The sequence below is a fragment of the Portunus trituberculatus genome, chromosome 38 (assembly GCF_017591435.1).
Source record: "Portunus trituberculatus isolate SZX2019 chromosome 38, ASM1759143v1, whole genome shotgun sequence".
Taxonomy (NCBI): domain Eukaryota; kingdom Metazoa; phylum Arthropoda; class Malacostraca; order Decapoda; family Portunidae; genus Portunus; species Portunus trituberculatus.
In genome coordinates, this window is record NC_059292.1 from 36,581,995 (window position 1) to 36,604,125 (window position 22,131).

The 22,131-nt window shown below is 38.5% G+C and overlaps 1 long non-coding RNA gene across 1 annotated transcript; it reads right to left on the minus strand.

The window, feature by feature from the left end:
* Positions 1-292: 292 nt before the first annotated feature.
* LOC123515082 lies at positions 293-19,386 on the minus strand. The gene is made up of 3 exons (XR_006677768.1): positions 19,349-19,386; positions 18,399-18,497; positions 293-366 (listed from the first exon to the last, which is right to left on the minus strand). It is a non-coding gene; the product is annotated as an uncharacterized LOC123515082 (long non-coding RNA).
* Between the last annotated feature and the right edge of the window lie 2,745 nt (positions 19,387-22,131).

Consider the following 22,131-nt stretch of genomic DNA (forward strand, 5'->3'; position numbering starts at 1 on the left):
TACGAGTCAAAACGAAGCTTTCAAGTCTTGCAAAAATTGATAGAAGTTGCCACGTGCAGGTGTACTGGCTTCCAGGAATTCTTATGTTCTGATGTCCTTCAATAGCAAGTGAATCTGACACCACAAGGAACGGTCTGGACGAGGATATATATGTGAAAAAAAAAAAAAATTCCCCCAAGTACCCACACAATTAAGAGCCGACAATTCAAGTACATCCATGCGACAGACATTCAAGCTGACAGGAACAAAACATAGATACTAAAGACTTGGAGAAAAAAAAGATTGCACTCACCGACACGTATCCTAACGCCCTCACGCCCCTTCATGTGACGTAAAGGAGCGGAGCCGAAGGTCGGTCGTTCAGATCTACAAGGAGGAAAAAAAAAAAAAAGGGAATTAACCTTTACCTGTCGTCAGCGTGCAGATAATGTGGAGAAATTAGTATAGCAGTGACACATATGTTAGCCTTCATATCTACAAAACATGAGAATAAAAATAGCAGTAATGTAATAAATACTGTTGTGATAATAATGACTAAGATGATAATGGTACATATCAGTAGAATAGAAGTATTGGTGATTGCATAGGGATTATGATGATGATTAAGACAACAATAATAATATAATAGATGCATTTGTGATCTCAGTCATCATCGTGGTGACACCTGTAGCCACCTTAGTAATACCTGCAACACACAGTCAGGTGATGAAACACACCATTCAGTGAAACAAGTTACAAATTTGGCTCACCACCCACGGCTTCTCAGCCAAATGCCGCCCCGCCCTAAGTTACGCCCTACGCAGCTCGGTTCCCGCCTCTCATGTCCACCCATCCGTGGATCACACTGACGTTGTAACGCCACAGCAAGGGCCTCGTGGTGCTGCTGGTGCCATGGTAACGGTGACGGTGACGTGCGTATGACGTCCAGATGGCTACGTTGCTGGCATTTGCTAAGTAGTAGGACTTAAGTTTAGTGGTACATCACACAACTGGTGTCTTCAGTATACTGGTGATACTAAGGAGCTGGTGAGACCTGGGTGTTTGTCTTGCCACTCTCCCATTACGGGCTGACTGACTAGTGCCGCGGCCCGAAGGTTATGGATTCGTTCATTGTAGTATCAGGGGGGAGAGGTGGTGCCCTGTGGTAACTTGAGCCAGTGTTATCTGACCTTGTGTTGCGGCCCTATAACTCAATCAGTAGCCAATGTGCACTTCCCCACACCAAGAGGACTGTTCTTGGTTCGACTAATTTATACACAAGCGAACAAGTTCCAATCTGGTTCTTACAAGTTGTTTTTCCCCTTTGGTAACTAATTAATTCAAGACAGCACCTTCTCGCCTCACTTCAATCCAGGTGAATAATGCATCGCTTTATTCTCATTACGACGACGGCACACTAATCTACTTAAGAATATAGGAGCATGATAAAAATTGCAAGAGGCCATCATGACTACGCGTGGCAGTTCCGTTATGAAAACAGAGACATCTACGCATCTCTTATAACCAAAAATTTATCCAATTCTCAAAAGCTTACAACTGACTCTTCACAAACAACCTGATGAATCTATTGTAGTGACTCACTAATCCTTGTAAACTAATTTTGAACTTTGACAATATACCTTTGGTGGGAGCTTTATCAATTTCACTTTTATTTTAGTTAACAGACATCTGCAAGTAACGATGATTGGACTAAATAATGAGTTCAAGATTGATAAAATTAGAATAAAAAAGAAGACGATTGAATTGGTAGTCAAACAGAGCAATAGATGAATAGTTTTAAAAAGACACAGGGATCGATTTGTTAGTACTGAATCATTAGAAACTTCATATGAAGACTGGATACATTTGTGAATGATAAATACGTAGATATGTTTCATGCACGGACAACTATGTGATGATTTCATGCAATTTCCTTTATTTTTCTAATGTTTTAATGACTACTGAGACTAATTCATTCATCCACCAATCTTTCTGAACGCAATCTTAAGTTCCTAAAGTAACAGTTCTCTTGTGTGACTGTTGCCCTTCTTTTCACTTTAATTTTCGCTTTAGTTATGAGCGTGAATTACATTAATCACTCTTTTCCACGTCTTTCAAATCAGCGCTCCCAGTTCATCCTATATTCTCGTTAAAGTCCAGCATCAGTTATCATCTTAAAGCACATGAACTACTCTTTTTAACATCTTGACTAGCATCTACCATTCATCCTTTATTCTAGTTAACATCACTAAACTATATCAACTCCTCTCACGTCTCTTGAAATATTGCCTTCTATTCATAATTACTTTAGTTAGTAACCCTTCCAATAATTAACCTAAGCTACATTATTCTCTTTCCGCGTCCCCTGAACCAGCGCTTTTCTTTCACCCCTTTCCTAAGTGATGCTGTGAATCGCCACACTCCTAAAACCAGAAACAACCCCGTGGGAAGACTGCAACACTTGTACTGGGATGTCACCTTCCCTTCACCTTCAGAAAAGTTGGCTGAACTCAAATTGCTGCAACGAGGGAGGAGGTGGAGATAAGGGAGGGAGAGAGAGAGAGAGAGAGAGAGAGAGAGAGAGAGAGAGAGAGAGAGAGAGAGAGAGAGAGAGAGAGAGAGAGAGAGAGAGAGAGAGAGAGAGAGAGAGAGAGAGAGAGAGAGAGAGAGAGAGAGAGAGAGAGAGAGAGAGAGAGAGAGAGAAGGAGGAAGCGGTACAGGAGAGGGGTGAGGAGTTGCATGGAGGAAGAGAGAGACAGGAAGTTGGAGGGGAAGGCTCAGATGGAGAGGGAGAGAAAGAAAGGAAGGGAGAAGCAGGAGGTAGTAGGAGACGTAAGAAAAATATGATGGACACACACGAACATTAGGAATAAGGAGACTGCCAAGAGATCAGCTAATCTACACGAAGGTTCTCCTGAGGACATACAATTTGGCATCTGCAGTCTTTCCCCAACACATGAAGGGAAACTTAAGGTGTTGATGATAGAACAAAACAAGAAAGACCAGCAAGAGAGGAAGACAAAATTAACCAGGCAGTGAGGATATTTAAGGGGAGTGAAGGGAAACGAGAAAAATATGGACGTAGAAGTAATTGGGCAAAGGAGATAAAAAAAAAAAAGAGAGGTAGGAGAGGATGAAAAGACGAAGGTTAAGGTGTTGGTGATAGAGCAGAACAAGAAAGACTAGAAGAGGTGAACAAATTAACCAGGCAATGAGGAAATTAAAAAGAAGTAATGGATAGCGGGAAAAAAGATGGAACTAGAAGAGTGTGGGAAAGAAAGTTGAAAAGAAAAGTAGGAAAGGATGAAATTATAAAACTTGAAAAAAAAATTAAGGAATTGGAGAAGGATGGATACAAAGACGACGATGACGACAACGAGAACGGCAATAAAGGATGAAAAAAGACTTAGGAAGAGGAGGAGGAAGAGGAGAAGAAAGATGAAGAGGAAGAGGAAGAGTAAGAAGAGGAAGAGGAGTAGGAGGCGATGAAGAAGGGGGCCCAATCACTTACTGGAGCAGGATACGCTTGTTAAGTCCAGTGGCTATGAAGACAAAGTGCAGACCGCTTCCTCACACACACACACACACACACACACACACACACACACACACACACACACACACACACACACACACACACACACGTCACTAACCCTCAAAATCCACAACATTCCGCGTCTCATTTACTAACGTCTTCCAGCTGCACACCTCGCCCTTCACTCTCGCCTACGATGGAGAGAGAGAGAGAGAGAGAGAGAGAGAGAGAGAGAGAGAGAGAGAGAGAGAGAGAGAGAGAGAGAGAGAGAGAGAGAGAGAGACTAAACACGATCATCAAACATTCATGACTTGGGTCCGTATTGACAAACGTTTCCTCGTCTTATCTTAATAACTTTTAACAAGGTTCATGGAGTTTGTTGCTTGTTTTTAGGAGTGCTTCCATGATTCTGGTAATAGATTCAGGAGCATTACTCATTATCACCAACAAAAACACCATGAGAACCAGATTAATAATTTACGTGGCCTCCAAATTTGAAGTCTTGTTAAAAGCCCAAAGCGTTTATTAATATAACATCTCACTATCTATTTTCAATCAAGGAGTGGTTCAACCCTAGAAAAGAAAGACTGGAAAAAAAAGCTTCTCAAGTTGTTAATGGCTAAAAATTACATTCAGAATGATTATCACACATTACAAGCAATATCTTAAAAACCTTCCTTTAGAAACAGTTCATGTAATAAGCAATTTATCTGGTTTCTTTCCTCCTCTCAGTGTTAAGGAAATGAAATATCTGATGAGGGAACAATCAGAGGGAGCCTTCGACCTGTATGCAGTGTCTTGAAAAATCTCCCTTTTGGTACAGCTCACGTCACAGTATACTATTCACCTGCTGTCTCTCCTGTGCAGTGTTAAAAAATATGTGATGATCTAGGCCTCCAGTGACAACCAGCGCTGTATATCTTTGTGTGCGTACGTAGTGTCGCTCTCTCCTCTGAACGGTACCTAACGTGACACACTGCAGCGGGACAAGGAAGGCTTGGGATGCTAGTTGCACATTAAAGTTCCCCATGGTACTGAAAGCGGCGCACAGTGGGAGGGGGGGGGATGAGTCATGGAGTCTGCGTGTCCGTCTGTCTGTCTGTCTATGTTTCTTTTTCCTTATGTATGTTTGTCTGCGTTTCTCGTTCTGTCTGTTTCTTTGTTCCTGTCCATTTGTCTGTGTTTCTTTGTCTCTGGTTCCCTCGGTCTGTCTGTCTGCTTCTTCATCTATTTGTCTGTTTATTTATCTATTTGTATTTTCGTCTCACTCTCTCTCTCTCTCTCTCTCTCTCTCTCTCTCTCTCTCTCTCTCTCTCTCTCTCTCTCTCTCTCTCTCTCTCTCTCTCTCTCTCTCTCTCTCTCATGCGAAGGAAGGAAGAAAACTACAAAAAGTGAAGTACAAAACCAAGCCAAGCCTCACTGACTGCTACAAGGCTAGAGGTGTGACGCCGCATGTCTGGGAAAGGCGGGGGGAAAAAATCAATATTAAGTAACAGTTGAGTCAGTGAAAAAAAAAAAAACTTGAAACTTGAAACGGTAACCAAGGATGCTTTGCTCGGCGTGTGTATTACTTCATTACTTGGAGAGACATTCACTTGGGAAAAGACTGCAGAGGATGATAACCAGAACTATAGTGACTTGGAATTATTATTTTTTTTTGTATGTGAGAGGTAAAAGGTAATACAAGCAGCTAAAAAGAGGTAAAAGAGGTAAAGGTATCAGAAACAGCTAAGATGAGGTAAGAGGTAAAAGGTATCAGAAACAGCCCAAAAGAGGTGAGAGGTAAAAGGTATCAGAAACAGCTAAAAATAGGTAAAAGAGGTAAAAGGTAACAGAAACAGCTAAGAAGAATTAAGAGGATCCGATGACGATGTAAGTCCCAGAAGAGAATAAAAGAAAGGAATATTTAAACTTCAAGAGGAAAAATGTCTTTAAACTAAACACCTTCCGAACTACATCCAGTCATCCATTAGTTAATTACAGTAGTAAGAAAAAAATGATTAACAGAGCTAAAAAAAAAAAAAAGAGCTGATAGTCTAAAAGAATTATAAAAGTTACGAGGAAAAATTACACTAGCGAAAAAAAAAACTAAACGACTTATAACCCTTTGATATCGAAAAGAAAAATCCTCCTTAACGTTATCGAAACCCTTCAGTGGCAATCCAGACCCTGAAGAAAAGGATCAAACTGTATTTTGTTTTCCACCAGAGAATTGACTTCAATGTTGCTTACGGTTTGTGGACTTTTACTGAGAGCGCAAGTGAGTCTAACGGCTTTCCTGTCTGTCTGTATGTGTGTCTGACTGTCGGACACCTACTTCTCTCTCTCTCTCTCTCTCTCTCTCTCTCTCTCTCTCTCTCTCTCTCTCTCTCTCTCTCTCTCTCTCTCTCTCTCTCTCTCTCTCTCTCTCTCTCTCTCTCTCTCTCTCTCCCTGTCTATCTCTTTATCTATGTATTTATCCATCTACCCATTCATTCACCCATATATTTGTCTATCTATTTACCTATCAACCTATCTATTTATATATGAATTTATCTAACTCCATAGCTATTTATCGTCTTACCTATAAGTCTGTCTATTCATCTATCTATACAGCGATCTCTCTCCTATTAAGACAAACACGCACCTCCCCATTCACCTCCTCGTAAGTCTGCACGTGAGCCACACTTCCATTACACAAGAACATGACGCCCTAGATTCAAGCATTATATCATTTTCCCTCTTGTTACTTTCCCTTTCCTCCCTCTTGTTGATGGCTACTCTCTCATTCTCTTTCTCGCTCTCCGCCACTCCCTCCTACTATGGGCCTCCTTTATTTTTCTCGTATATCAGTTTCCGTCTTGCTACTTTCCCTTTTCTCCCTCTTGTTGATGGTTCGTCTCTCCCTCTCCCTCTCTCTGCCACTCCCTTCCACACTGGTACTCCTTTAATTTTACCGGCAATGAGCTCCAATCAGTCAGCCATTTTTCCTCCTCCTCTTTTTCCTCCTCCTCCTCTTCCTCCTCTCTACCTTTCATTCATCCCGTGAGATCTGTGAACTCACGGAAAGTAACGGGGACTGACCACTACACACATACATACACAAACATACATACACGTGCACACATCTTACTTCTACCCATGTAAGCACTGTAGTCTCCCATGAACACTTCTGAAAGTATTAATAGGGATTGAAGGGATGAATGAAACGTTTGTACTGGGAATGAATGGAATATGTATTTGTTTGTGTATAAATGTTTGGGTGTGTGTTTTGTCCGTCTGTTTGTATGTAGGAGTTTATGAAGTGAATATATATTTAGCGTTCAATGTAAATCTGTCTTTTTTATTCATCTTTTTGTCTATTATGTTTGTTTTAATGACTTTCTGTTTGTCTGTCTCTGTGTTTCAGTTTTTGTGTCTATGTTCAATATTTATCCGTCAATCTCTCTCTCTCTCTCTCTCTCTCTCTCTCTCTCTCTCTCTCTCTCTCTCTCTGTCCCTGGGTGTCCCCGTTACTCTTTACACAATGTCTGGGTTCATTATCTGGCGAGGACACGGGGATGAGGGGGGGGGTGAACATCAGTATTGTCCTCACCCCCTTCCCCCTACACCCTCTTTCCCCTCACTCAAGTCCTATTGCTTCTAATGGTCCCCTAGTGATTGGTGGTGGTGGTGGTCTGTATGTGCATGTGTGTGAATGTAAGAGGAGGAAAAAGATAAACGGTTATATGATTTATTGTCCCCCTTGCAAACTGTGATGATGCCTATCGGTAAATATACAGTAATGGTATTATTGATTATAATCCACGTCCAATTCTCAAGAAGGACGAGGAGGAAAAGAAGTGGTAGTAGTAGTAGTACTGGTAGTGGTGGTATTGGTGGTGGTGGTGGTGGTGGTGGTAGTGGTGGTGGTGGTGGTGGTGGTGGTAGTAGTAGTAGTAGTAGTAGTAGTAGTAGTAGTAGTAGTAGTAGTAGTAGTAGTAGTAGGTCGCGGTTGTTAAAGATTGTACAGTATTTTAGGGACCACAAAGGAATAAGTACAGAAGGAGGAAGAGGAGGAAGAAGAAGAGGCGAAGGAGCAAAAGAAAATGGAGGGAGAAGAGGGTACTCCACCTCTGCCTACTACTACTACTACTACTACTACTACTACTACTACTACTACTACTACTACTACTACCACCACTACAATCACGACAACCACCATCACTACCAATACCGCCATCATCATGCGCATTTTTTACCGCACCAATCATCCAAGCACAACACCACACACACACACACACACACACACACACACACACACACACACACACACACACACACACACACACAGTTGAGCAGGAGATGTGGCCTTCCATTCTTGCAAGCCGGCAAGGACACAAGAGGTAGACCTACAGTGGGTTGGCGCGTAGTACCTATTATCCACCTGGTGAACGGTACAAAGTTTGAGGGCCTCCGTCTGACGCGATTCGAGAAGGGAACTTAGTGGGTCTGAGGTGGATACAGTCTGCTCTTACTGTTCATTGCCACCGCCGCTGACAGTAAGAGTAACAGTAGTAATAAGAGTATTAATAAAAAAGGTAGGTTTGGGACTGTTACTGTTGCTGTTTCTGCTGCTGGTGCTGCTGGTGCTATCAATATTACTACTACTACTACGACGACGACAACGATGACTACAGCTACCATAATAATTACACTCACTACTAATATTACTGATACTACTACTACTACTACTACTACTACTACTATGGTTACCAATAGTAATAATAATGATAATAATGATAATAATAATAATAATAATAATAATAATAATAATAATAATAATAATAATAATAATAATAATAATAATAATAATAATAATAATAATAATAATAATAATAATAATAATAATAATAATAATAATAATAATAATAATAATAATAATAATAATAATAATAATAATAATAATAATAATAATAATAATAATAATAATAATAATAATAATAATAATAATAATAATAATAATAATAATAATAATAATAATAATAATAGTAATGATAATAGTAATAATAATAATGATAATAATAATAATAATAATAATAATAATAATAATAATAATAATAATAATAATAATAATAATAATAAAGATAATGATGACCATAAAATTATGATAAGAAAAACTACACCACCATCACCACAACATAATATATCATATATAAATATTCACACATCATTGCCGTCCATTCAGATGTCTTTTCATTATCAGTCATTATTCTTGTCTGCCTGTCTGTCAGCATGTTTGTTTGTCAACTCTTTTCCTTGTTCTCGGGAGTTCTCATGGGACTGACATTGCTTCAACTCGATTCACCTATTCCACGACATCATCACCATTACAAAAAATGAATAAATAAATGGATAAATTTATATATATATATATATATATATATATATATATATATATATATATATATATATATATATATATATATATATATACTGGGCCTATTAGTTTATCGGGTACTACGGTGCAAAACGCGTATCTCTATCACAAGCAAGCTTGCTTTTCCCTCATAGTCTCATGCAACCTTTGAAGTATCTGTTTTCATAGTACGGCTTCTGGAATAGCACTATGGCCTAAAAGAATATTATCATCTCACACCCTCTCTTTCTACCACCTTTTCATTGTGTCCATGCCATTTTCTTTTGATTTGTTTTCTTGATATTCTTTTTAAAAAATACTCTGAACATAGATTTCTTAAGTGCGATATGGAACAACTTACATCAATAAAAGCACCACAGAACATCTTTAGAAGTGCAAACAAGGAAAAAAGGATTAAAAATATTTCCCTCCAATATACAGTGCAACGTTTAGAAAGGCTGCAGAACAAATAGGAATCCCTCAAATGACACTGTCAAAAAGCAACGATAAGCCAAGTAGCACAGGAAAGGTTAATGAAGGATGACAGTATTAGTGCAGGTGGGGAAAAAGCCATCAGCCGGACCACCAACCCTTCAAACCCCCATCTGTGGACAAAATTCACTCAGTTAAGTAAGCAATTAAATGACTGTATAATCGATTTTCTCTTGTCGTAGTGTCGAGGTCATGTGGCGCTGTAGAGGAAAATGAAGGTTTTAACTATGCATACAAACTGAAAGGAAATTTAAACGGAATAAAGATGAGGACACGAGGCATAGCGGTGCGTAAGAGGGAGGGAGGAAATTTTGAGAGGGAGAGTTAATTGAGTTTATGCCTATGGTAGATAATATCCTCTACATCGAGACACATTCTGAAATCCAGGGTGCCACAGTTTATCTCCACTAATATTCACCATGTATCAAGTTACCAATAAATCTGAAAGAAGGGTGAATAACAGGGTGAATTATGCGGTGAATGTCCTAATGGAGTTTGTGCCTGTAGTAGATGATAACCTCTACATCGAGACACATTCTGAAATCCAGGGTGCCGCAGTTTATCTCCCCTAATATTCCCCATGTATCAAGTTGCCAATAAATCTGAAAGAAGGATGAATAACAGGATGAATTAAGCCGCGAATGTCCTAGGTTGGAGTTGAGTAATAACTGAAGACTGTACTTAATTCCAAAACATACAATGAAACTCGGTATTCTTTTTCTATGAAAGGATTTACGATCGATGTTTAAAGTTAAGGAACAAATCGAAACAACTACTGTATTTATAACTTCCATACAATCGTAACTCATCTTTTTTTTCTTTTCTTATTTATACCAAGTGTGGTTTTCACGAGAATTTATGGACTAAAGGAGGTATTTTTGGGGGTTCCTCCAATCTCAAAGCCCATCCGCTAGGAAATCGTTACCCCGAGTGAGGAAGCCCAACCTACACTCAGACCGTGGATAGGATTCGAACCCGTGCGCTTGGAGACTCCTCGGATCCCAAAGCATGCATGGTACCACTTTACCACGGCGACGAAAAAAATGCAAGTCCACCAGCTGTCAAATCCTTCAAGGAACCACCAGAGCATGCAGAGAGCTTTAAATTAAGGTAAAGAATATAAAAAAAAAAACAGAAGAATGTTTACTATCAATCTTAAAACCTACAATGTGAAGAATCCCTCAATTGATATGAAGATGACAGGAAGGCATATTGGAAGACTTAAAGAAAAAATGGAAAGACTGCAGGAAAGTACACGCAAAGAAAAAAAAAAAGAGGATAACTAAGAATCCACCAATTGCCGATGTTTACAAAAGAGACAATCAGCCTGTCAGAGGACTTTGACCCAAGGAAAAAGGGGAAAACATATTAGAAGTGTTGGTTATTCTTCTACCGACAACCACCACACCTCATGTCCCGCAGAGAGTGAGAAAGACACGTCCCTCCCCTGCTGGAGTGTCAGTGATGATGTCACGTGCGCGGACCAGTCATCCGTGTGAAGCATAGAAAACAGTTTGTGACGGGCGGTTCTTTTTATTGTGAGACGCAAGATGAAGTCCGGTATTGTTAAACGAAGGGGAGAGTAAGGCAACCCGGAACTCCATTTTTTCCAAGCTAGATTAATTTGCCTGTTTTTCTCTCTCTTAGTGTGTTTTTGTTTAAACGCAGTGTAAATACAAGACCATTTTAACAACAGTTGTTCATCAGCAACATCTGAAAGGTAATTCTGGTCCATTAATCAAATTTTAGCTTGTTCTTCGTTACTCAGAATGTTTCAAGACGCTTCTCAAATTTTGGACAATCCTTTACTGACTATACTTTTTCTTCAGTGGGACTTTTTTTTTCTTTTACTTTTCTTGCCCTAGGCCGGAGCACCTCTTACGTACAAAAACATACGTTCATACATGGTCCCACGTTCTTATATTCTTACGTTCTTTTCACTACACCTTATCCTGAGGAGGCAGAACATAATAGCTGCCTTCCTCCACATCCATCACTCGTTTAATTCTCCCTCTACACGTCAAAGGAAATTCTCGTGTGTTTATTATTCTTCTTACCTGGAAAACGACACATGCACTTGAGGACACGGAGAGAAACCAGCTACACGACCATCAAGTATTAGGCGATGACGATCACAATGATAGTGACGATAATAAGAATGGAAATAATGTAAAGAGTGTTTGAGTAATAAAATAAATGTAAAAAATTGTAAGTGACGAGAGGGCGGACAAAAATTAAGTGGCAGCGGTTTCCTATCAAGCAGACTGAGCCGAAAAAGGCAGCTACGTGTATCCACATTATCCCACCGCTCATATTATTTTCTCGGTGCGCGTCGCCACACCCATGGTAGGGGCGCAGGGGGAATACCCGGGGAACACACACACACACACACACACACGCACACACACACACACACACACACACACACACACACACACACACACATGCACACAATACCGGTCCTAGGCATCAGTTAGATGTTTGATAAGAAAATAAAGCGATGACTACACTGTTGCTGCTAATATCACTGTTGCTGTTACTGTTGCTGTTACTGCTGTTGTTGCTATTACTATTACTATTTCTACAACTGCTAATATTACTACTATTTGTTAAGCTTAACTTGAATGATGGTAACGCCCTGGGAAACTCTAATAACCTCCACTAAAACCTGCAAAAATGAAGCCAAGAAAAGACAGCTAAGCGCAGAAGATTGCAGTGTAAGGATCTCTTCATCGTTTAACTCAGAAAGGTTTTGGTGTGTCGGCTTTTACAATTAGGAAAGTTGTGAGCCCTTTACCGAACGTCGCTTGATTCAGGGAAGGTAAGAACAAAGGGAAGGTTAGATACGGAGATATGTTGATGCTGGTTGTAAGATGTTGGCTTCCACGACACTTCTCATTATTCTGGGTGATATTTTGGATTGTTCTCTTTTGGGGCTGCATCTTTAGTGGGTCTTTTTGCTCTATGCCGCCCCTCTTTGTTTTTTTTTTGTTTTTGCCAAATACCCACTTGCATAAAAAAGCATAAATAAGTGAATACATTAGCCAATTAAAATAAAAATGCTGACTCGTACGTTCGCGTTAAACTGTAAATAAATAGATACATCAATTAATTAAGATACAAAATGGTGACTCCCACGTTCGCGTCAAACTGTAAATACCAAATGTTGAATACAATGTTAACGTTTGGCTTTTTTTCTATCATATATTTGCATCCTCCAGGAATTTTCATACAATTTCTTTTAGGTTATCGTTTTATGGAATTTCTTTTACAATTTTTGTATCTTTTTTGACAATATCTTTTATATTCTCGTTCAATAATATACATTAGTCTGTATTCTGAAATAAAATTAATTGTTATTATGATCATTATTATAACCGCAATTATAATATAGATGATCATTATCATCATTGTTGTTGTTATCATTATATATTAATTCAACAATGCACAGTCTAATGTTTATAAAAGATATTTTGATAATACGTTTTATTTTGTTAAGAGATGACTTACTTCCATTAAAACACGTCGTATTTTGCGTGGAATTTCACTTTAATCACCCGACAGCTGTGTCTTCTCAAACAGGATGAGATGCGGCGCACCTTTGAAGTGCACGAGTCGTTCCTAGTGATGGACAGGCAAGTAAAGGAGTGATCGAGTAATTAAATGTTTGGTCCTTCAGCTTTACACTTAAGTATGACTGTGGGGATAAACGGAATTACAAATGATGAAAGAGGAAAAATAAAACAGTTGAATCGGGGACGTAGAGAAGACAGAACACCTCGAAAACTTGTGTGTCGAGAGAAATACAAAAAGAAAAACTAAACACATGACATGAGAGAGTCAATGGATGAGAGAGTAAATTTTTCTTCTTACTATACTTCCTATTCTTGCACTTTCCCTTCCTTTCGACCAAAAACAAACAAAAAATAAATAAGTAACTACATAAATAGATGAATAAAAAGCTCAGTGAAAGAGACAGATGGAGAGATAGACTGGCGACAACTGACTGGCCTGGACATAAGATAACAGAGTATGGACAGAATTCAAAAGCGCACTCAGGGGACTTACGTGGCACCCGCTGGACGGGTATGATATCAAGTAGGTCAGTAGTAATATCGTAGACTGGAGACAACTGACTGGCTTGGGCATGAGATAAGAGGCATGGACAGAATTCAAAAGCGCACTCAAGGGACTTACATGATAAAGATTGGACGGGTATGATATCAAGTAGGTCAGTTGTAATATCGTATACAGCTACTCAGATTCATTAATGAGCCAGTTTTATATCATTCTTACTAACCTCACCAGTCCAAGAGCAGGCAATGGTAACCCTGTAATCGTTAGTACATAAATCAAAGTCGGAATAGGGATACAAAGGTGAAATAAGAAAGCAACATAAGTAAAATAGGAAAAGAAAAGTACGAAAAAGGAAGCAAAATAAGGAAAAGTGATGAAAATTAATGGAAAAGAATGAAATCAGTAGAAGAAAGCAAAAAAATCATAAATAAACAAAATGAATATCGTTAATCCAGTAACCTAAAAAGAAATAATAATATACCTACAAATTTAGTCATATTTTACTCTCATTTATCATTAGTGGAGGAGACACGAGGATGATGCTGGGGATGGATCTACTCGGGGAGGACAAAGAGAGGAAGAACTAAGGGAAGTTGTCTGAGTGAAGGGAGAGAAGCATGTGGTGGGTGTGCCTGATGAAAGAACAAAGGATCAAGGTAAAGAATAGTGATCTGCTGGGGCCACAAATGAGAGTATCGGAAAGAAGAGAAAGGAGAGAGAAAAAATATAATACTCCCTTTCCGAAATTAAATAGAGAAATAAATTGTGTTTGATGTTTTCGTATTTCTGAAGGCGCGTCGTAATTCGTGTCATATTAAAGCCTTTTTTATATACCTATTCTCTATCTCGGAAAGAAGAGAAAGGAGAAAAAAATATATAATATTCTCTTGCAGAAATTAGATAGAGAAATAACTTGTGTGTGATGTTTTCGTATTTTTGAAGGCGAGTCCTAATTCTTGTTGTATTGAAGCCTATAGTGTATACCTATTTTCTATCTATCTATATTTATCTACATATCAATCTTTCTGTTTTATCTGTCTGTCTATCTATCTATGTATCAAGCTATCTGTTTGTTGACCTATCTATATATCTATCTATTTATCTATACTCATCTATCTATATACCTACATATCTATTAATCTATCTATTCATCCATGCAACCAACAATCCATCCATCCACTGTCTATCTATCTCTTTACCTATCTATCTACCTATCTATCTATTTATCTATCCATCTATCTATTTCAATATTTCATCGTCTATACACTGGCTCTCTCTACTTCTCAAAATACAGGTCTTGTTTTTGAGAGACAAAGAATGGTAAAAAAAAAAAAAAAGGTAAGGAGATCCCAGCCTTCTATTCATACAGCACTTAATTAGTTGATAAGCTTGAGATATAAGAAACATTGCTTGAAAATGTAGCGGCGCATTTATAGAGAAGCAACAGCATTAATTGGTGATGATAATGGTAATGATAGCGACGGTGAAGATGATGGTGGTGATGATGATGATAAGATGATAATGAAGGAGAATGAAAGGGAGGGAAAAAGATAAGAAGGAAGAAGAAAAGATGAAAGAAAGTGAACAAAAAGCAGTAACAAAAATACATACCAATCTTTAAATGTTTCTCTCCTCTAATGAAGAAAAAGGCGCAACACGGTGAGATGAAGAAACAAGAATGTCCACTAGCAAAAAGTAGAAATAACTGAAATAAAGACTAAAATGATGAGAGTAAAAATTAGTGTCATCAGGAGGGAGAATTCTCAGCCATGCCGAGCGAGACCTGCCATTCATTCACACGGCGGGGAGAAGCGCGAGGCTGTGGTGGTGAAGGAGGCGGCTCAGATCTGAATATTGTGTTTGTAAATGAGTGACTGGTTTTTCGCTAAAAAAAAAAAAAAAATAAAATAAAGGAATTCATATGAAATTCTGCAAATAAATGTACTTGTGAAATCTGGTGAACATTACAACAAACAAATCCTTCGCAGACAATTAATATAAACGCTTATCATCAGTCATGGTGAATGAAGCAACACAGGTTTTCCAGCTTATTTTCCCAAGAGTAATTTTTTTCTTCTCTCCTAACTGTTTGGCGTCCCTTGAAAACGTGGTGTTTTTAACCTCACCGCGCCTTGCTGGGCACAGGCCGTAAATTAAGCACTTATAAACAATTGTCATTTGATCCTGGCATTTATAATTGTGAGTAAATCACGATTATAACAGTATTATTATATTTATTCAGCCTTCGAACAACTACATTACCATGACTTATTATGGCTTTATATATATATATATATATATATATATATATATATATATATATATATATATATATATATATATATATATATATATATATATATATATATATATATATATATATATATATATATATATATATATATATATATATATATATATATATATATATACATACGTCACATGGTGGCAAAGAATTGATTACCCAAAAGGACAGAAGGACTCTGGCATCAGGTGGTGGCTCGCGGCCTTCGGTAAGAAGAAAAATACAATATCACATGAAATGTTTTAGTTAAAACATCCCTTCTCAACTCAGAAATTCCTCCCTGAGTTTTAAAAATGTGGGAAATGTTTTCCTTAAGTAATTCATTATTCTTGTAGTTCGTATTCTCTCTCTCTCTCTCTCTCTCTCTCTCTCTCTCTCTCTCTCTCTCTCTCTCTCTCTCTCTCTCTCTCTCTCTCTCTCTCTCTCTCTCTCTCTCTCTCTCTCTCTCTCTCTCTCTCTCTGTGACTTTGTTTATCATTAAGGCATTTGATCGCGTGTTCGAACATTTCGGAGATATATCTATTTTTAACAAACACAAGCATAATCAGAATGGTTGCCAAGAATAATTGTATGAGTTTGGTGATAGTGCAACAAGAATCTTGCATCCCCAACAAGAAAAACACATATGCAAGAGCCATTAATCAACTGTATCATCTTAGATAGCAATTCTTAGAGGAGCTCAAATTGTTACACGATGCGGTGTCTTGTCACTACAGTGCCTTTAACGGTGTGTTGAGGTGAGGAGCGGGAACACTGTGCAGGTAAAGGGAAAATCACTTAGTCTTTCAACCACGTTTGGGTCAAAGAGGAGCAGCACACAGGGTTGAGGAGCAAGTGTAGATTTGACCCTCTGACAGCTGCACCTTCTCTTCATGTTTCATAAAATGTTGTAACTCAAGTTTAGAGCATACTTTGAAAATTCCCCAGCGGAGTAAAAGGAACAACCGAACAATTTGAACCATTTATTGCCTTTATTGTATGTTGTTCAGTACAATCGTGTTGTTGACCCAATTCTTTTATTGTCATTAACGTAAACCATGGAATTCTCTGTCTGCTTTTATATTTTCTCCTGCTTATAACAAAAGTCAGATTTCAAGAGACTTCTGAAATTAACTTTGCTTTTACTTTAGAATTGTAGTCTTAAGGGTGTTGCACATTCAGCCGCCCTTTCTTACTATAATTTTTTGTTGACTTTGCCCAGAGCCTGTCTTACATAAAAAATAAATTAAAAAATATCGAAGGGTTAACATGTCCATATCTCAACATTACGAACAGTTCAGCACCAAATAATTGTTGTCGTGTATCTCTTGCCACTAAGCTGCCACACCGCCACCCAGGGCTCCCGTAAATACAATCAAGGAAGAGGCTGATGGAGAGGAAAGTAAGTAAGGATAATCTGAAAGTGACGATTCTTAGCACCAAAGGAGGATGTATCCAGCCGAGCCACAAGCAAGACAGACAATTACTGATACTTTGCACGCCATCGCCGCCACCACCACCACCACCAACAGGTCCAACATTCCCAGCACAGCACACGTTACACTAATTCCTGCTGACGAAGAGTGTGGTATGTGCATTTGGTACTGAACATTGCTTGGTTATTGGGATCCATTCAGCTTTGATCGTCTTTGGTTAGTATTGAGATCTCTGAAGTAAATTGAGTCGCTGGACATAAAAAAAAAAAAAAAATGAGAATATGATAATAGAAATTTTTACTAAGCTTTCTAGACTCGCCACTCACATAGCTAGTGAGATGATAATAAACAAACTAAAGAACTATCTATTAATCACCTCACCAGGGCCACGAAGATCCTGCAAAATTGTAATGTAAAAAAGAAAATGATATGCAAGTAAATCAAATAAAACGTTCCGATCGGGTGTCTTGAAGGATTAGGAAGGCGTTCGTTGTTCTACGTACTGTACATTCCTAATCAATAAAGGTTTTATTCACAATGTCTGTGTTTTGAAACGGTTTGGCGTCTTATCTATGCAAAATCTTAATAGGTCTTTGTCTACTGGAGTTTTTCAAGAGTGCCTTCATGGTTTTAGTGATAGTTTGACATGTTTACGTTTATACCTTAATGAGGAAAGATCATCCAGGCAACCTCATCTAATAATCTCTGTGATTTTAGAGTTTCCAAAGGTGTCTTCATGATTCTAGCTTTAGTTTAATAAGAATTCCACGCCGTCATATTAAAAAAAACTCATATAATTAACCTAACTAACGATCTTCGTGGTTTTCGGCAACAATTCTAATGAAACAACAATGAATTTGAGTCTACTCCTTCATTGACTCTCCTCTACCTCCAACACCACCATTTTCCAATACTACACAGACATTACAACAACCAAAATTTGTCTCCAATGTGTGTGTGAATATAAAAAGTGTTAATTTAGTGTTGTGTCCATCTGTGTGTGTGTGTGTGTGTGTGTGTGTGTGTGTGTGTGTGTGTGTGTGTGTGTGTGTGTGTGTGTGTGTGTGTGTGTGTGTGTGTGTGTGTGTGTGTGTGTGTGTGTGTGTGTGTGTGTGTGTGTGTGTGTGTGTGTGTGTGTGTGTGTGTGTGTGTGTGTGTGTGTGTGTGTGTGCATGTGTGCGCGCGCGGGTGTATCAAGTATAGTCAAGGCCAACTAACCTTGACTGGTCCACCTCTCCTCAGCTCCCGACCTTCCTCAACTTGACTCTGCGTAGTTACCTGAAGCGCTCACACCTTGTTTTACAGTGCTGGTGAACCCTGTGGGAGTGAAGACATCATGAGCACCAGCACGAACATTGGACGCGGAGGGCAGGATGGGAAGCAATACTCTCCCATCCCTTCAGAAAATCGACAGGGTAAAGGACAGGCAATTACCGACCAGTTTTCTTCAACCTCGGCACCCGCTAGAATCCTGGAAGCTATAATTAGGAACGTGTTACCTCGCACAACCTTTACTTATTGCAGGCTTTAAAAGAGACAAGGTTGAGAGGTGACTTGTTCCCCACGATGAAGGAATAAGGAGATTTTTTCCCCAAGTTTACGTAGTCCTGCCGTTCTGTCCAGTCTCTTTAAAGTTTGCTACATTGATCGGCTTTTAATCGTGCCATGACACGCTGTAAGTTTTCTGTCGTTCTTACGTTCGTGTTCTTAAATGTTCTGGTTCTCTTGTCTTGAGTGTTTTCAAAGGCCACGGAGATCAGAAGTCAAGATTTCCAAGGTGTATTTCCCAGGGGAGATGAAGAAGCCTTGTGATTTCCACTACAGTCATGAAAATACCCTTGAAAATCCCATTAACTTCTACTAAGGTCTCTTGAAAATAATTGAATTAAATCGAGAAAATCTTTAAGAATACAAAAATTAATGACAACGAGATATCTTCGCAGGAGTGTTACTGGTTGTATTTATGGCGCATGTATATCATGAAATATTCTCCTTCAACTCTAAAATCGAGATATAAAGTATTTGTTTACAGCTAAACCGAAAACAAGAGAAAAATTATAAGAGGTTCACACTCTCATTGTTTATCTAATATGCAAGATTCACCAGAAAAAAATAACAAAAGAAAATTAATGAACAGATAGATAAAACTAATAAATAAAGGAGTTCACCACTTGTGCTGGCGGCCACCTGAACAGATGGCTGGCTGGGTGCTGACTGAGGTTTATTTGTTTCTGAAGCAGTCACGTGTCAGAAATATGTTCCAACCACCCAACCTTACTGCCGCTGTCGATCGAGCTTTGTCAAAAGAACTCGTTGTACTGTCTAAATAAATGCCTAAGTCAGAATTTATGGGTGAGTTCCACGAGGAGAGAAATGTCAAGATACAGTAAAATGTTGACTTTTCCGGCCATGAGCTGGGCTGTTCAGGTTTCTCTGACGTCAAATGATGACCGCAAGCGCACATCGACATCAGAGCAATGAGTGAGTTGTCTCACAATACAACGCCCTGATCACTGAATTCTTGTGTGTCAGTACCCATCTCAGCGGCGTCCAGATTAATCATTCTGCAAGAAAAATGGCGCTGCGTGTCTTGCAGCTTTGAGAGGAAGCAGTAGCGGGGCCGTATAACCTTACTTTTATTGAACTACAGTGGCTTACGTGCCTCAGGAGCCGCTGGTCGTTATCTGATAGTGGTTAATGTTTATGGTGTGCCAGTGAACCAACGCCTGAAGGTCCCGCACACGTTGCAGGGGCCAGCCTTGCCCTTGCTGGTGTTACTTATGAGAAAGGCAAGGTTGTAATTTGAGAACCAAAAGGGAAACAGGTTCTTACTTTTCTTTTCACCAACAGGTTCTAGTCGCCGCCAGATACTGCCTTACACCTCCGCCTCTAATGCCGTCACTGCCACTAACTCCTTCCTCACGAGTGGCGCACCTCCTGGTTAGAGACAATAAGGAGCAACAGATAACATTGACTGTGGGATCACACAGGCTGACCATCCTTTGCCAGTCTCTGGCTTCCCCAAGTCCTCACACGCCACACTGTACTCTTCCATCATTAATGAATGTACGGAGTGAACACACTTCTGTACATTCAAATTATAAGCACATAAGAATATAAAAGCTACGAGAAGCCGTTACACGTGTCAGTCCTTACAAGTGTTGTGCTTTCATCAGAAGGAAAAGTTAAATACTGAATTTAATTATTTCTAACAAAGTCTAGTAGAACACTGTATCTGTCAGAGGAATGCATCATATCTTCATACACGAGAGTGTTCGCTCAAACACACACACACACACACACACACACACACACATAATATATTGATAATTTATACATACCTCAAAAAATATGTCGAACATACACGAAAAAAATGAAAATGGCCGAGGTTGTCCAAATCAAATTAATATTTAGATGTTTATTAAATGCAAAAATAAAAGAAAAAATGATAAATAAATTAATAAATATAAATAGATAAAGAAATCAATAGGTAAGTATTTATATATACATACATACATATATATATATATATATATATATATATATATATATATATATATATATATATATATATATATATATATATATATATATATATATATATATATATATATATATATATATATATATATATATATATATAATATAGCAATTAAATACACAGAATTAATATCTTTAACCAGAATTCCATACAAATGTCTTGAGAAATGGATACATACTCAGAGGGTTCACTCCACAACATGGGAGAATTTTCATGATGACAAGCACAGGATGCCAGTGACAGGTTAATTTGGCACACAACGTTAGCAGCGCCTGCCTGCCTCGTGTACCTGTCGTGTTCTTCAAATCACCTTGGGAGTGGATGGCGATGAATGAAACATCATTACACAATCTTCTGGAGTAAATATAATCATAAACTTCAACTTACTTTTTGATTCATTAGATACTATACCGGGTACAATTTCTGCTTGATATGGCATAAGATTTTCCACTCACTCTCTCTCTCTCCTAGTTAATCCTAATCCCTAATAGGATAATACAGCAGTGAACCAGTACCTTCATCTTTCCTGCCTCTTTATTGACTAACTCATAACAACATAAGACTTAAGAAAATTACAAGAAAGCAGTTGGCCTACACTGGGCAGCTCCTGTATTCTTTACCATGAACGTCTCCCCCACCCTTGCCAACCTTTACGGAACTGTGCCTCACTTTGTATCTTCCTCCTGTGTATAACGTAAAGAGAGGGGCGCTTCAAGGCAATTCCTCTCAGGATTTCTTTTATCCTTTTTAATTCTTTACTTTGCATTTTGGAGGAGAGACAGCTTTTTTTTTTTTCAATTTACTAATGTCTACTTTTGGTCTCATTACCTTCAGCATAATAAGTAAAATAAGCAAAGTGAAAAAAAACCCGTCAATGTTGCTGTAATACATAAAAACACACAGCTTTTTTTTCATTTAACTAATTTCAACCTTTGGTCTTCTTACCTTCAGCATAATAAGTAAAATAAGAAAAGTGAAAAAAAACCGTCAATGTTGCTGTAATACATAAAAACACACCTGATCTAGCAGCGTTCACCAACGTATAATTTTCTCAAGAACGTTTAGCGGGAATACAGATCAGTTTCCAAAATAAAGTTATTTACAATCTAGACGCTGAACCTCAAATTTGGCTGTCAATCAATATTCTATGCAAATGAAGTAAAACAAAAACTAGATAGCACGCTAGGACCGGTGTGAGGAGCCCCCTGTACCATACACTCACATCAGGTTTTCATGTGGCCCACTGGCAGCGCTAGATCTTCGACTTGAATTGGTGATTGTTAAAAGAATCATGCAAAACTACGACCTAACCAAACTTCTTAGTTCTCTTTCATCGCATATGACTATCCAGCCTTACATAGAACCGTAGCAAAGTGAACCCAGGAAACTCGAAACTTATCTGTTCAATTA